Consider the following 12,083-nt stretch of genomic DNA (forward strand, 5'->3'; position numbering starts at 1 on the left):
TGCCTGAGACGGAAGTGTCCTTGCAGTTGGGAGATCAAATGGTGCAATTGATTCCTGAGAAGGAGGAACAATCGATACACAGGATTGATTCTATTACTCCTATGAATAACAGTGTGGTGCAAGTATTGTATCCTGAGGAAACAGAGGCGAATACTGAAGAAGTATTAGATGATGTTGATCTGAATGGTGCTGGGAAGATTATGGGGATGGGTTATGTGGTGAATTCTATGGATGCAAATCATGAGTTGCATGCGGAAAGGATTGATAATGCTGGTCTGGAGCAGAATAAGTCAGCGGTGGAAGAGAAATCTGATGAGGAAGATGCAGAAAAAATTCTATTGGATGAAAATTGTGTTTCGGAACCGGAATTAGAAATGCAACCAGAGGTATTCTCACAAGTGAAAGATTATTTTACTGAATCTGAGGTGAATGAAGGTAAAAAGAGGTACAACAAAAAGAAATTTATAAAAATGCGTAGCTCTTCTCGGGTGCTAGCCCGAAATTCTAACATTGATTAATGATTGATTCCATCTTGGTATGGAATATTAGAGGGGTTGGTACCTCTAGAATCAGATTAAAGAAGTTAGTGGGAAGATATAAACCGAAAATTGTTGCTCTTTTAGAACCTTTTCAAAATTTAGAGGGTGCCCGTAAGTTGGCTACAAGTCTAAATTTTGATAAGATTATTTCTAATGAGATGGAAGGGGGGAAAATATGGATTTTGTGGAGTAGTTTGTATAAAGTGCAAGTTGTCAGGATGGGAATGCAATTTATTTCAGTTATGATAGAGAATGGTATGGAGAAATTTTTTCTTCATGTGATTTATGCCAAATGTTCCTGGATGGAGAGACGCTATCTGTGGGAAGAACTCAACATTAATCAGTTGGGTTTAGATCCTTGTGTTGTTGTAGGGGATTTTAATATTATCCGGAATGATTCGGAAAGGAGAAGAGGAAGGCCTAGACCGATTGTGGCTATGGATGATTTTAATGATTGGATTCATCAAGGGGGTCTTATGGAAATGGCTAAAAAAGGGAGTAGTTTCTCTTGGTGTAATGGGCAATCGGGTTTGGCTCGTTCATGGGCTCGGCTTGATCGTGCTCTAATGGATAGTTCTTTTAATATGTTGTTCCCTAATTCTATTTGCTCTTATTTGTCTAGATCGACATCAGATCATGCTCCCATGGTTATTGAGTTCAAGAAAGATCCTTTTTCTTATGGGCCGTCTCCATTTCGGTTTCAACAAATGTGGGTGGATCATCCGGATTTTCTGGATTGTGTTCGAGCTGCTTGGAATTTACAAATGGAAGGTTCTTCGATCTTGCGTTTAAGTAAGAAATTAAAACTTACTAAGGTGTAACGCCCCAATAGAAGACCCAAACTACATAGCCTATACTCCAAAAGGACTAGTCAATGATACAATTAGAGCTCCATTGGAACTTTATAAAGAGCAAGAACTTTTCATTTCCAAGCAATGTGGGATCCCATACACCACCTACCCTCATCCATATCATATGGGGTATCACAATCTACCCCCTCTTAAATTCCCGACGTCCTCGTCGGGCCTGTGCATTGTAGGTGGCACGGCTCAGGTCCCACATTTCTGGTTGGGATAGGCTCTGATACCATTTGTAACGCCCCAATGGAAGGCCCAAACCACATGACCTATGCTCCAAAAGGACTAGTCAATGATACAATTGGAGCCCCATTGGAACCTTATAAAGAGCAAGAACTTCTCCTTCCCAAGCAATGTGGGATCCCATACACCACCTACCCTTATCCATATCATATGGGGTATCACAATCTACCCCCCTTAAATTCCCGACGTCCTCGTCGGGCCTGTCCATTATAGGTGGCACGGCTCAAGTCCCACATTTCTAGTTGGGATAGGCTCTGATACCATTTGTAACGCCCCAATAGAAGACCCAAACTACATAGCCTATACTCCAAAAGGACTAGTCAATGATACAATTAGAGCTCCATTGGAACTTTATAAAGAGCAAGAACTTTCATTTCCAAGCAATGTGGGATCCCATACACCACCTACCCTCATCCATATCATATGGGGTATCACATAAGGTGATGCTTCGGGAATGGAATAAAAGAGTATTTGGTCACACACAAGGGTGTATTGAGGCCCTTGAAAATCAGGTGGAGGAGATTGAGATTCAGTTTCAATCTAATTGGGAGATGAACTTGGAGAGTGCTCTTAATGAAGCGGTTTCAAATCTAGCTGGTTGGAGAAAGCGGGAAGAGATGAGATTGGCTCAAATGGCTAAGCTTAAATGGCAGTTGGAGGGGGATAGTAATTCTAAATTTTTTCATGCTTGTCTTGCCAATAAGAGAAGGAAGAGGGTGCTTGAAATGAGTTCTAATGGGGTCAATTATGAGAGTCCGGAGGCTATACACCTAGGGGCGGTGGAGTTTTTTCATAATTCGCTTCGTGGAGAACCTCCTTTAGAGCAATCTAATCTGGAAGGTCTTATTGATCCGGTTATTATTGAGGAGGAGAATGAGTTTTTGCTTAGACCACCCACGTTAGAGGAAGTGTTTGAGGCGTTATCTTCCATTCCTAATCAAAGCTCTCCAGGTCCTGATGGGTTTGGATCGGGCTTCTATAAAAATTGTTGGGAGGTGGTGAAGGTTGATGTTTGGATGGCTGTTGTGGAATTTTTTATGACCAAGAATCTTCCCAAATTTTTCACAGCTTCATTTTTGGTTCTTATACCAAAGTTGGAGTCTCCTACAGGTTTTGATAAGTTCCGTCCTATCAGTCTTTGTTCTGTTTTTTATAAAATTTGCTCCAAGATTATTGTTTCTCGATTAACTGGTTTTTTACCTCGCCTAATTTCTTCTGAGCAAGGTGCCTTTATTCCTGGAAGAAGTATATTTGAGAACATTAGTCTCACTCAGGAGTTGGTGCAGTCGATCAATAATAGAATTCATGGGGGTAATATTTTGTTAAAAGTGGATATGGCGAAAGCTTATGATCGGGTGGATTGGGGTTTTTTGATATCGATTTTGCAAAGGTTTGGATTCTCCTCTTAGTTTTGCACATTGATTTATTCTTGTATTTCTAGCCCTTGGTATTCTGTCATGATGAACGGCACTATTAAGGGTTTTTTTCCGGGTGGTCGTGGTCTTCGCCAAGGTGATCCTTTATCTCCTTATTTGTTTATTATTCAACAAGAGGTCCTTTCCCGTTTGATTCATAGGAGTGTGCAAGGAAATCAGTTTGGCCTTTTCTCTCAGGCCCGGGGTACGCCTATTATTTCTCATTTAATGTATGCTGATGATATTATGGTTTTTTCTAATGGAAGCCAAAGAGCTGTGCGGGTTCTTCAACAAATTTTGAAGCAATATGAGAGGTGGTCGGGTCAAAATATTAATGTTCAAAAATCTGCTTTGTATTGTTCTACTAAAATTCCACATCGGCGTAAGCAATGGATTTTACGACAAACGGGTTTTATGGAAGGGTCTTTTCCTTTCAAATACCTAGGTGTGCCAATCATTCAAGGGCGGTTGACTCAGGCTCATTTAGAAGATATGGTGAATAAAGTGAGGCAAAAGATTAGTGGATGGAAGATGAGGCTTCTTTCTTCGGGTGGAAAATTGGTTCTCTTAAGACATGTTATTTCTAGTATGCATATTCATCTTCTTGCTATTTTACAGGTGCCTCAAGTTACTATTGCCAAAATTCATAGATTGATGAGCTCTTTTTTTTGGGGAGAAACTGATGGGCGGGAAAAAAAAAATGGTTGGGTTGGAATAAGATTTGTAAGCCTGTGGAAGAAGGAGGTCTTGGGTTACGAAGCCTTGGTGACATTCAGAAAGCCTTGCATATGCGTTTTGCTTGGAGCCTTTTTCAAGGTAATTCTTTATGGGCTAATTTTTTTAAAGCCCAATATGTTGGAAACCGTCCGTGGTCGCTTATTGGTAATAATAAAGGTTCTCGTTTTTGGAGAATGATTGCTAATTGTATTCCGTTATTGTTAAACAATTCTAAACGGAAGATTAAAGAGGGTGATCTTTTTTTCTGGTATGACAATTGGAGGGATAATGGTCCTTTAATTAATGAGATGGATATTATGGGTCTTCCTTTCTTGAAAGTAAAAGATTGTAGACTTTCGGAATTTTGGGATGTGGAGTTATTGGAGGAGATGGTAGGGCAGGATAAGGTGGATGAGATTGCATTGATTTAGCTGGCTTGAAGAATGGAAAGGATGTTTTAATTTGGACTCCAACGGATTCAGGTACTTTCTCTACTAAATCTGCATGGAATTGTATTCGTGTGAGAGGTGATGTTATGGATTGGCATGCATGGATATGGCATAAAACTCTACCTTTAAAAATGTCTATCCATTTTTGGAGGTCATGGTTTATGGCCTTGAGTGTGGATGATAGATTACGTCGCATTCGTATCCCGCTTGTATCTAAATGTGATTGTTGCAATCGTGGTCATATAGAAGATATTAATCATGTGCTTTTTGAGGGTGAATTTCCTCATAGAGTGTGGTCTTTTTTTGGTTCTCTTATTGGAATACCTCTTGGTAGGACTTGGAAACAAAATGCTGAGGTTTGGTTTAGACGTGCTAGCTCTTCCTCACAGGTGGGTGTTATTGTTGGCATTATTCCCATAATTATTACTTGGCGTCTTTGGAGGAGGAGATGTCTTGCTAGAATGGAAGGAATCTTGGAATCTCATAATACTGTTGTTCATTCTATTTGTGGGTGGTTAGGGTCTCTTTCTCAGGTGGCTAAGCAAAAGAACAAGTTATCTCGTCGTGATGGCTTGTTATTGGAAGCCTTACGGATTATTCCGGTGATTCCGAAAGCTCCATGTTGTAGGGTGGTGAGGTGGGAGAAACCGCCTTTGGGGTGGTTTAAACTGAATACTGATGGTAGTAGTATTGGTAATCCTGGTTTTTGTGGCATTGGTGGGGTTATTCGGGATGATTCTGGTGGGATGGTTCAGGCTTATGCTTCTCATATTGGTTTTGGTTCGAATAATAAGGCGGAGCTTGTAGCTCTCTTGCATGGATTGAGAAAATGCAAATCTTTGAATATTTCAAATGTGATTGTTGAAATGGATTCTATGGTAATTATTTCTTGGTGGCTAAGAGGAAGATGTGTAGTGTGGTACCTTGAGGATTTCTGGGAGGAAATTGTTGAGTTAACTTGCTCGGTTCAATGTCAGTTTCAGCATGTCTTTCGTGAAGGTAATAGGGTGGCGGATTGGCTAGCTAAGGAAGGGGCTTCGGGTTCTGATTGGGATTTTTTTAATTTTTATAATTTGCCTCGGGTTCTTCGAGGATTGTGTCGTTTGGATTCTTTGGGTTTTCCTTCGTTAAGATGTTAGTTTTGGGTTTTGTTTTCGTCTTTGTTTTTGTTTGGGTTTCTGTTGGGTTGTGTTTTTTGTTAATTGGTTTGATTAGGTTTTGGGCCATGTTTATGGTATTTTCTTGTTTCCACGGTATTCCTCCGCCATAAGTGAGGGTATTTTTAATAAATTTTGGAAGGGGTCACTATTGGACATGTGACTGCCTGCTTTTCATTAAAAAAAAAAAAAAAAAAAAGTAGAGAGTTGGAATAAATAAATATACTTATTTAAAATAAAATAGAGAATAAAAAAATAAGGATCAAGCAAATGCTTATTTAGAAATTATGTTGTTATTGTCTGTATAAATAAATAAATCACTCAATTAAGTATAACAATTAAAATTATAATTTAGGAATGACAATAATTAAAATTATATAATAACCTTTAAAATTATATAATAACAATTAAAATTACATAGGTATCAATTAACAATGTCCTAAGATATATAATAACAATTAAAATTATACTTTAAGAATAATAATAGTAAATGATCTTGACTAAATTTTAATCTAATTGTGTAACTGTCGTAGTCTCTCCAACCTTGAGAGTTGTCAAGGCCGGAGAGTTTGTGACAGTTAAGTAATTTGACTAAAATTTAGACATTTCTTCAAGATCATTCTCCCTCGTTACCTACTAATGATAGAAAACTTGTGAACATATTCTTACATCTCTCTCTTGTTTAACAATATAACATTACTATTTGTTTGACATTGTTAATTCAAACAACATGAAGATATTGTTTGTAGTGTTTTTTGATAGATATTGTGTGACATTGCATAAATAACCTTAGACCCATTTGGGAATTAGTGTAAATTTATGTGTCAATTAATTTCTGAACTGTCCAGTGTGGACAGTTTAAGATTATATTATCTGTATTGTACATTTTTGTTACTCATACTCTACACGCTTAATATGAAGTTTCGGTATCTTCCTTTACTATTCTTCGAGTATACTGTTCTTAGGTCACAATCCCTCTATGTGAACATGTATACTTAGAGAACCATGGCGAGATGCTGTCGAAATTTCTACTAACATGGAAAGTAGTAGAGTGACGAGATTTGTGCAATATGGATAATATATTCTCGAATGGGATAGGACCAGCTACCTTATCAAAAAAGCAATGAGAATTGGAGCATGACATGCATGTAAATTTTCTATGTACGTGTTATTAACAGATAAATGTTTTTAGAAATGGTCAAAAGTTGGATGCATCTGAGCGATAGACTTGGAAAGGATTACGTTCCCTATGCGCGTGGAGTAAGAACCTTAATTGATTTTGTATGGGCCTCTACTGATAGTCGTGGTTACATTAAGTGTCCATATCGGGGGTGTAAAAATTTGTGTACGATAGGGTTGGATGAAGTTGAAAGTCATATATTTTTGAATGGTATGGATCTGGGGTATACCCGATGGGTACTGCATGGTGAACCGTATAAACAGTCAGCAGATGTATTGATTGATCATCTAAATTATTTGCGGCACATGGATGATGATTATGAGCAGGATGAGATGGAGGAGATGTTGGGTGACATTGGAGCTGGGATGTTTATGGCCGAGGGACGGATTGTGAAAATTTCGCTGCAATGTGAGAAGATGCAAAGCGTGAGATTTATCCAGGCTGTACAAAACATTCCAAAATGTCGTTTATTGTGTGGTTGCTTCACATTAAGTCATTGTGTGGAATGTCGACGAAAGCAATAAACATGGTATTGGACTTATTTAACGAGGTGCTTCCGAAGGATCTGCATTGCTGAAGAACTTTTATGAAGCGAAACAATTGAGAAATGGATTAGGATTTGAGTACAAGTCCATACATGCATGCAAGAATGATTTTTTTTTTTTTTGTTTTGGAAGGAGAACGAGGAGAAACTAGCATGTCCTGTATGCGGAGAGTCGAGCTGAAAGGGTAAGAAAAATATGCTGGTTAAGGTGTTGTGGTATTTTCCCTTGAGAAATAGGTTGCAAAGACTATATATGTGTAAGAAAACAGCTCATGATATGAGGTGACATGAGGAGAAAAGAATTAAGGATGATGCATATATGCGGCACCCAGTTGACTCACTTGCGTGGGAATCTTTCGATAATCAATACCCAGAGTTTGGGATAGAAGTTCGGAACGTGCGCCTAGGACTCACAACCGATGGATTCAACCCTTTGGGAAATATGAGTACAAGTTATAACACTTGGCCCGTAGTGTTGATTCCGTACAATCATCCACCATAGAGGTGCATGAAGGCGCCCAACTTTTTGTTAACTTTACTTATCATCGGCCCAAGATCACCTGGGAATGATATTAACGTATTCATGCAGCCGTTGATTGAAGACCTGAAATAGTTATGGGAAACAGGCATCACAACTTATGATGCATCCACGTCGACATCTTTTCAGATGCATGTTGCTGTAATGTAGATGATAAATGACTTTCCGGCATATGGAAATCTTTCCTGCTGGAATACGAAAGGGAAGATAGCGTGTCCGACGTGTAATAAAGAAACTACTAGTGAGTGGTTAAAATATTCTCCAAAGTTGTGGTTCATGGGTCATCGATGTTATCTACCAGCAAATCATGCATGGAGAGGAGAATGTGCTAAGTTTGATGGAGAATAGAGGACAAAATTGCACCGAATGAGTTGTTTGGAGAAGAGATAGTGGAACAATTGGTGCATGTTAGATCGAACAATTTTGACAAAGGTTGAGGAAAGAACAAGAGAAAACAAGGTGCAACAGAATTGAATTGGACAAAGCATAGTATTTTTTTTGACTTACCGTATTGGTATTCCTACATGTTGTGACATAGTTTGGATGTAATACACATAGAGAAGAATATATGTGATAATATACTGGGTACATTGATGAGTATTAACAAAAAGACGAAGGACACGATCAAGACAAGGAAAAATCTTGAAAGAATGGGAATTAAACATAATCTACATTTGCGGGTGGAAGGCAATAGGGTGGTCATGTTGCATGCATGCTTTATGATGATGAGGGAGGAGAAAATGAACTTCTGCAAATAGTTGTAAGGTGTGAAGTTGCCAGATGGTTATGCTTCAAATATCGGTAAATGCGTGAGCCCTGATGACTGGAAAATCAGTGGATTGAAAAGTTATGACTGTCACGCATTTTTGCAGAAGTTAATACCTGTGGGAATTCGTGGGAAGCTAACATCTAATGGTCGTGTCGCCATATCTGAATTTTGTATTTTTTTAAGGATCTGTGCGCTCGGGTAGTAAATCGAGATATGTTGCAGAAACTGGAACAATATATTGCTACTATACTATGTAAATTCGAGCAGATCTTTCCATCATCATTTTTTGATGTCATGGTCCATTTAGCAATACATTGATCTAGAGAGGTACTGTTGGGTGGACCAGTGCAGTTCCGTTGGATATATCCAGTTGAAAGATATTTGGGTCGACTGAAGCACATTGTTGGGAAAAAAAGCCAGAGCTAAGGGTTCAATAGCAGAGGCCTATATACACGATAAATGGTTAACATTTTGCTCTCTATATTTTCGTGGTGTTGAGACAATTTAATCGTCAAGAGCGAAATGCTGATCTTGCTACTCCGCCTCCTCGTGAGCTATTAGTGTTTTCGTAGAATGTACGACCATTGGGTGCACAAACGGGTTACGATTTGATTGATGGAGAGTTGGATAAAATTCGGTGGTATGTGTTAAATAATTGCCGGGAGATTGATGACTATCTCAGGTATGTCGTTTCATGCTTCGAATAATTCTAGTTTCTTGAAGTTTAACTATAATTGTTGTGCTTGTGATCCCGGATTAATTTCTCCTGAATTGTATGCATTGGCTCGTGGTCCCTCAAATAGAGCACTTTGATACACTACATGCACGGTTCGAGGTTATAGATACTCTGGACCGTGAACGTTATAGAAAGATTCAAAATTTTGGTGTGTTGGTCGAGGGGAGTCATGGAACAGATGATATTGACTATTATGGTGTCATACGTGATATTATCGGATTGAAATATCTGGGTGGGATTGAGTTAACACGCAAGAGAACGACAACCAGTCGACACCTACCAATAAGGAAATGTCGTTGATAATTAATTATATAGTTAATACTTTTGTCTCAATAACTATATAACTATAATTATACTATTATCATATAGTTGATGCATCTGCTCGTCGCGATCATGGCTATATACGTGGTATCTCTCTTTAAAAAAATAGAAGGCACAGAAAACTCAAGATTACTATTCTTGATAATTCCACTGGAGGAGTGGATGATGGTGCAGCAGTGCTTTCTTCCTATATTGGCACAGTAGTTCGTTTGGTCCATTTTATGTGCGCTCATGGCGAGATGTTCTGAATGAAATTAAGGAGTACATTCAAAGTCATGTGCTGGTGAGTTTTCTTTGAGAGTATATTTTTTCACCTAGATTAGTATATCATATTTTTTATCTAATTCACTCATTAGGATGAATTCGACCTCAATTTTGGCCGTAGGGAGGATTTGAGAACTATGAATGAGTTGATGGCTACACTATTCTGACTTCACAAGGGGCGATGTCATGACCGCTTCAAGAAGTTGGAGACGTTGGAAGAGGCTGCACAATCCCCTTTCCAGTAGAGGAAGTTAGATGATTGGAGAAAGTGTTGTGATCTTTTCGCATCTCTAGATTATCAGGTATTCTACATTTATATCCTTTAATTATTTACATTTATATTCGTTCTATATATTATATGTATATATATTACAATTAACATTCTTAATTAATTTTGTAGCACTTAAGTTCTACAAATGCACAAAATAGATCCGCTCTGACTGTCCACCATCGTGTCGATTCAAGGTCATTCCACCGTCTTGTTGAAAAAATGGTAATTAAAAAATTATAGAATTAATTTACTTTTCTGATATTCTTTTATTTAAGTACTAATATTATCTTTTTAAAATTGTTAATGTCATTTTGTTAGAAATGTGTTGATCCTGAAAACTTTTTCCTCATTCATATCTATGTTACTGCTCACACTAATGAGCATAGTGAGTGGATGGATCCTGCCGTTGCAGATAATTATGTAAGCAGTGTTAATTTTATAAAATAAATTATACAACTTGTGAATAATTTATTTTTTATTTGTATTTCTTTTAATATGTTACTTATTGTGCTTTTTCTTTCAAATTATAGGAAAAAATGATGGAGATGTAGTAAGCTTCTGGGGAATCCTCTCCTAGTAACATAGACATATTCACGCAAGTGCTCGGACCGCAGTCTAGTATGACAAGAGGTATGGGAGGATCTTTCAAGTATAGATGTTCATCCTCCCCAACCTCATCGACTTTACAAATTAATAATCTTACTAAAGATTTAGAAGCTGCATGGCGCGGTAATGAGTATATGAGGTCAAGACAGCAAGAGTTAGAGTCTCTCTTAGAGTGACAGTCTCATTTAGAGATGCATTTGCAGGACCAACAAAGAGACTAGAAGGAAAGAATACGCAGTGAAGTCCAAGAGCAAATGCAGCGGGAGATGATGGTACAAATGAAGCGTTTTATGTCGTTGCAATAGAATTGCGTTGAGCGAGGAAAGAAGAAGAAATGAATTTTATTAATTTTATCTATGTATATAACTAATTTTAATAATATCTAATTTTGAAATTTTATAGGACATTGTTAGTTGTTAATTGATGGTGTGTAATATGATACAATTGATATGTTTTTTAATTTTATGAAATTAGTATTTCTGATTGGTACGTTCGAATATAAATAAAAAAACATTTGGACATTGGTTCACATTCAAACCAAGGTACAAATGTGAATACACAAAATTATATAATAACATTCAAATGTAGGCCTCAACGTTTGAACGTACTCACCCTCAAACGAACACAATGTTTGAATGATTAAATGATTAACGTTTGAACAAACTTCCGAACATACCATTTGCGTTTGAACGCTTCTTCGTTAACATTCAAAATAACGTACGAACGTTAAACCCGTTATGTTTGAACTTTGGTTCGTTAAAGTTTGAATGGAAATTCGAACATTTATTGCAATTAACGCTCGGGCACATAAACGTTCAAACGTAAATATGATACGTTCGAACTAGAATCAACGAACGACAACTTCTGTCATTCAAACGCCAATTGGTCAGGTTGACGTCCAAACGTTCAATTGGATGTCTGAACGTTACTTTCTGTGACAAATCTCAACCGTCACTAAAAAAGGGAACATTCAAACGTTACACCAAACGGAACACGTCCAACCACCGTCACCAATTGTTTTCTGTGATGCACATTAGGTGACGGTTTCAAACTGTCACCAAATATCTTTAGTAATGTTTTGGTTATTTTTGGTGACAATTTCCTCTATCACAAAAGATAAATTGTGTTGTAGTGACATTTCCTTTAGCCATGTAACGTCTCACTCAAAATCATTTTCATCAGTTATCTATAATTATTAAATAAATCAATATAGATTTAGCAACTTACAGACTAGTCAACTATGGGAATAAGTGACTGCAGCACTTTAGCTACATTGAACTTGATGTTGGGAACCTTGAAAGATACAATTGTCAACACTCCAGTCCAAGTAATGGTAAACCATTAGAAAGATATTCAGAACCACAATTCACACATAGAACCCATCAACTTTACCTATCTTTTGATTCATTTATGACCACAGGCAGAAGTTTGGAACGAGTAATTTCTAGGGCACCCATCATGAGAGCTGTGACGCCTC

This window comes from Juglans regia, unplaced genomic scaffold, assembly GCF_001411555.2.
Source record: "Juglans regia cultivar Chandler unplaced genomic scaffold, Walnut 2.0 Scaffold_678, whole genome shotgun sequence".
NCBI classification, from domain to species: domain Eukaryota; kingdom Viridiplantae; phylum Streptophyta; class Magnoliopsida; order Fagales; family Juglandaceae; genus Juglans; species Juglans regia.